General features: G+C 40.8%; 1 pseudogene; it reads right to left on the bottom strand.

Annotated features, from left to right (window-relative positions):
- Window positions 1–5,046: 5,046 nt before the first annotated feature.
- Window positions 5,047–5,165, bottom strand: LOC132041747 (5S ribosomal RNA; annotated as a pseudogene).
- Between the last annotated feature and the right edge of the window lie 688 nt (window positions 5,166–5,853).

Here is a 5,853-nt window from a genome sequence, read left to right as displayed (position 1 = left end):
GCCGTCTGGGGCACAACCTCGGCACAAAGCTCGCACGGGCCCTGGTAACTCTCCGAGCCTGGCTAGTCTCTCCTGCTGCTGTAGACTTGCCCTTCTGGGCAGCTATCGCCTTTCTCGGAGGCATCGCTGAAAACATAACAGTCCGTTAAGGAGGGGTCATCCTGATAATACAGCTCTATCGCACGATCTAAGATCAGAAAGAAGGATAACATCCTAAATGTCCTGTAGCCTGCTGTTTATAGATGTGGTGCACAACACACCGATAAACAAGACTCTACTAGACACGGTCTGTAGATACTCCGAGGACGAACCGCTCTGATACCACTTCTGTCACGACCCAACCCCGTAGACCGTGACTAGTGCCCGAGCCGGGCACCCATACGCACTTCATTAACCAAAATCGGCATACAATACACTTATACATATATAAAAGATCATACGTAGTCTCCAAACCGTCGCATATGCACACACATATATATATATATATATATACATATATCTATCGTACTATACATAACATATCAAAGCATAAATGTGTACGAACGCAAGCCGACAAGGCGCCATGGCGGATGGGACCGCCCAAACATAAAACATACGAACACACACCGGATCGAACTAATTACAACCCACATATGTGTCTACGTACCTCTAAGAGTATCAACCGAATCATATGACGGGACAGGCCCCGCCGTACCCCCCGAATAAACAAATATATACAATGAAGGAAGAGTACCAAAATATGAGGCTCCGGACAAGGGAGCACTCCAAAGTAGCAGAGTAGGTATCCTAGGCCGGCGGATCACCGAAATGGGCGTCCGTACCTCGCGGCATGAAACGCACCCCGAAGAAAGCGGGGTCGCACGAATATGTACTGAGTATGCAAAGCATGAAATACAGAAAACGAGGTCATAACCGGAGTAAGGAGCACAGAAAGTAAGCATAATAACCAGAACACCAAAGTGCTTGCATCTGAAATACAAATCACACATAAAAGGTACAGAAGACAAATACGATAATCAGAGTGCCAAAATGTTTACTCCTGAAATACAAATCATGCATATCAATGTCATGTATCATATCCGGCCCATAATGGGACTGAGTGACATAAGTAAATAATCATCATATACATACATATAACACATCATAACCCTCATAACGTGAGGGACTCGGTGAATAGAATCATCATATCATCATGTCATCATATCATCATGTCATCACATCATCATTTCATCACATATCATATCATATATCACATGTGGTCCGTAATGGGACCCGGACTTGCGTGGTCGCCACTCCATCTTTGCGCCACAACACATCATACTTCGAATATTGCATATCTCCGAACACATCATACTCCGTATCACATCATACTTCGTAACACATCATACACATCATATCACATCATACTTCATATCACATCATACTTCGTAACACATCATACTTCGAATATAGCATAGTGCGCACGATAACATAACCGGCCCGGACTCGGCGAAAGATGTAACAACAGTATGCACGAGCGAGTCGTGAGTAACCATATGCAATTTTAAATTTTCAAAGACTCAATAGAATAATCAAAACAAACTATCATTTAAAAGCCAAGACAATAGTCAAATCAAGTTTCTTCCGAATGTCACTCGGGAACATATCAAATAGAACTTTAGAAATCATAGTTACGTATCAAAATCATATGCATAAAATCCTCATTTCAGAGTCAACCAATACGTAAGTAATCATACTCGGGGGTCGGCATGATAGCCATGTTAGGTTTATTCAAAAGTCGTTATAACTATACAAAGGAAAGTCGCGGGACCCACGGACGAGCGTCAACCCAATCCGAGCCCGCCTATGGGAGACATAGTCATGATACGCTACAGAATCTCCTACGAGCATATTGAGGCAATCCGGTTCTGTCTATGAAAGTTACGGACGTTTTTAGACATAGGAGCCTTTAGGAACAAAACCGTTTATACAACATTTTAGATCCGATCATATCAAAGACATAAGGACCATATTTCTAGTACATTAAGAATACCAACATCAAGAAATGAATAAGAATCGTAGACATGCTCGGATCATAAGAGTGGAGTTACCCCGAGGCACATATCATAGCCTACTTACAACTAAGACATGCCAAAAGAAAGAAAAGATAAGCTCACATACCTCGTCCGCTCTCAAAGCTAGTCCAAACTCAAATCTCGGGCTCCCCAAGATCTACAATAACGTCATTAAATACCGAACATTAGCTATAAGCATTTAGGAATCCAATTCCAAACTAACACTTAATCTACGAAAATTTGGGCAGCATTTCCCCCTATAATCCAACAACCCCGAGAATTCAACTCGGCCAAATCTTCAACAACAATACCAACAACCATGTTTACAACATCAATAATCAACTCAAAACGCATTCTAACATTAAATACTCTTTTCTACATAATTCAACAACATTCCATTATATTCAATTCAACCACATACAATCAAACTAACACCAATGCTCACACGTTCAACTACTAATCCGAAACCATTCAAACAATATGCAAGAACACTTTAAACAACCCACACAATATTTCAAACAACCCAAACAAAACACCTCACCCGAAACCACTCCAAACCCGAGAACAACACAATAATTCATTCCTCTCTTTCAAATTCATGAATTACACCAACAATCCACACTTTAACAATGTCATTCTCATAAATATAAAAATTACATTAAAAACACATTAACTTCCAAATCAGCCCGCAACAATTACAACATCAACTTGAATCATTAAACTCTCATTTTAATCATGGAATCCATAACGACGACAACCAAAATACTAAACAAAATTAATTCATTCCTTGGCATACAAGTGAGACCATATTCGGCCACCACCTCAACATGCCAACTTCATGATTCTCATCCATTTCAACACACTACAACAACCAAACATGCTAAATAAAATTAATTCATCACTCCTACACAACACACACACCTACACGGCTACCACCATCCACACGGCCTCACTTCAACTTGCAATATTTCATGAATTTCATCCATTTTGACATGCTACAATATACACAAACCATCCATAACATATAAAAACAAGATTAAACCTTACCTTTTCCCTTCAACTCCACCACTTAGCTAGGGTTTGCAAACGACAAAACGAACGGTTTAACGATCCCAATAACTATCCACGTTAACAAGGACCCTTCAATTAGTTGATTTGCTAGAAGAAATTATTTTTTTTTATGGAGATTTTTGGACCTCAATTTTTTGCTTCTATGGCCGAATACTCTCTCTCTTTTTTTCTCCAAGTTTCTTGAAATTTCTAAGTGAAGATGATATTGAAGAGATGATCAATTAGTCATCTTTTGTAGCATATATTAAGCTTCCATGTGGCCTTGGCCCACACCTCATGTGGCCGGCCACATGGCCATTGTTTTCAAGAATTGTCAACTTTCATTAATTCACTTTTAATCCCCAAAATTTCCTTAATATTCCACCCACAAAATTGTAGCAACTTATGTCTTAAAACAAGATCGTGGTTAAAAGTCTTGACTTCGTATCCCGGAATAGTCTTGTCCCTAACTTATCGTAGTTAACCCGGATTATTCCAATGTACAAAATACGGGATATAACAATACCATTAAAAGTTAATATCCCGTATCCTTTTATTTGCTTAGCTCATTTGTCCCGTACCTCTCCTTGACTACTTGTCCGCATCACAGCTATGTATTTTAGTTCTTCCAGTGTCCTGTCGCTCCTTGTTCTTATCATGAAATTCTTACAAAGTACACTCCCCCCCCCCTTTTGGGTCAAGCCTTCATCTTTCTTTTTGCCGCTACGGCTAGTTCATATTTACAGATATTCCTTGTGCATTATTAGTTCCTTTATGATCGAATCTCTATACTTTTTGTAGAGGTTCTTATCCCTTGTCACTGATATATTGCCTCCTAGTCAGCTTTGTTAACTTATTATCCTTTTTCCGGTCTATGGTGACTGCTCGACTTCCTTCAACCAATCTGTTAATGTACCCTTCCTACTTTCCTCATGGGTCTTGAGTTCTTTTTCTCCTAATGCTCTTCTCTACTTGCCATTTTATGACATTGGCCCTGGAGTTCATAGAATATCCCTTCGAAAGTGCAAATCCATTTTATCTCTAAGTTATCTTTTTAGAAGGGCTTTTTCGTTTGCGAGGTAATTGTGGCGTGTTATTATAACTATGCATTCACCTCTTCGGGTGCCTCTCAAAAGCCAGAAACCCTTTAGCATCTTCGCAAAATCCTGCTTATTCTTTCCCAATTTACATTCCTATTCGTTGCTACCACCCTTCAGTCCCACCTATCAAAATCTGTTTTCGGGCCCTATTCATTCGTCCTTTCATTACACAATACCACACTCTGTTCTTTCCATATTCTTACTTTTAAAATTCGTCCAAATGGTTCTCTACCTCCACCATCGTCCTAAACTCTCTCTCGGAAGCTCTATTTAACCCTCGTTAGTAGCATACTCCCCTTACACCCACTACTCCTTTCTTCAGGGCGTCTTAATCTTCTTACTCTTATATACTCACTTTCTTCTTTTCCCTGATGCATACTCCCCTTACACCCACTCCTCCTTTCTTCAGGGCGTCCTAATCTTTTTACTCTTATATACTCACTTTCTTCTTTTCCCTGTTGTTATTACGTCACGCTTATCCAACTCTATCCTTTGAAGAAAATAATGTCAACTTGCCCTGTAGCACTGGCCACTTGAACTTCAACAACGTATTCAATCAGTACCTTTAACATACTGCAACGTTGATTATCTGGGCACACCTACTGATTACGTAATCATGCTTAAGATAACGTGTACACCTTTTCTTAACATCTTACTTACAAAGTATCCCCAATACTACATAAATTCATCCTAATTCTGTAGCTGTAATCCGTCTTCACTCTTTTTGCCAAGCCTTTCTGCCTTATCTCTCGCAATCATTTAAAGTTTCCAACCGTGAGTTTCACACGCTTCTAATTTCCTCAAGCTATTCTAGTTCATCATCCTTCTCTTGGGTCCGAATCCGTAGGACTTCCTTACACTTCCCGGGGGGTCACCCATCCTAGTACTACTCTCGCCCAAGCACGCTTAACTTCTGAGTTCTGATGGGATTCAGTGCATTAATGCTGGTATGATCACATCCATCCTGCTGCATGACCTTTATCACATTACCTAAAATAAGTTGAAGTTCTAACGGATCCTAATAAAATTCCCGTGCGTATCTCCCTCCGTATCGAAAGGTCCCTTACTCTCCCGACCAAGCAATGCGCTTAGCCCTCGGAACTCCCAATAACAACCACCAATCAACACACACGACTGTCGTCCATTCCTAAATTTAAGATTCCTAGTAGTGTCCAAAACATCTTAGTCGCCGTTAACCATAAGTACTTTGGTTATTGATTCCTTTAAAACTCCCATCTGTCAACTATTAATGATATCTTGCTATAATTGTACGCACATAAGAAATTTCAATAAAAATTTACATACTTGTAGCCACTTTGTCCTCGCTTCTTGGCCTGGGGCTATAAAGTGAAGTATCCTCCTCGCCGTCCTTTCAAAGATCTACCGGTCTCGGCCCTTCCTCATCTCCCCCATGCAAATCCGAGGGGGTATGAATATCCCGGCAACTCCCGATTTCACCGAAGGCCAAGATAAAGGGCTAGAATAATCAGTAACACTCACAGGCGTAGCTACCCTAACATAAGGCTCCACCATAAGAGAAGCTGGAGGGGTCAACTCTGGTACAACCTCGGGGACCTCCACCACTTGCGTCTCATACAAGCCCTCAGACGGGTCCGTCTCATATGTATCTTCCGACGGGTCCTCCTCCA

The sequence above is a fragment of the Lycium ferocissimum genome, unplaced genomic scaffold, assembly GCF_029784015.1.
Source record: "Lycium ferocissimum isolate CSIRO_LF1 unplaced genomic scaffold, AGI_CSIRO_Lferr_CH_V1 ctg11520, whole genome shotgun sequence".
Taxonomy (NCBI): Eukaryota; Viridiplantae; Streptophyta; class Magnoliopsida; order Solanales; family Solanaceae; genus Lycium; species Lycium ferocissimum.
The sequence above is the reverse complement of the archived record's forward strand: the minus strand, read 5'-3'. Positions and strand labels throughout refer to the sequence as shown.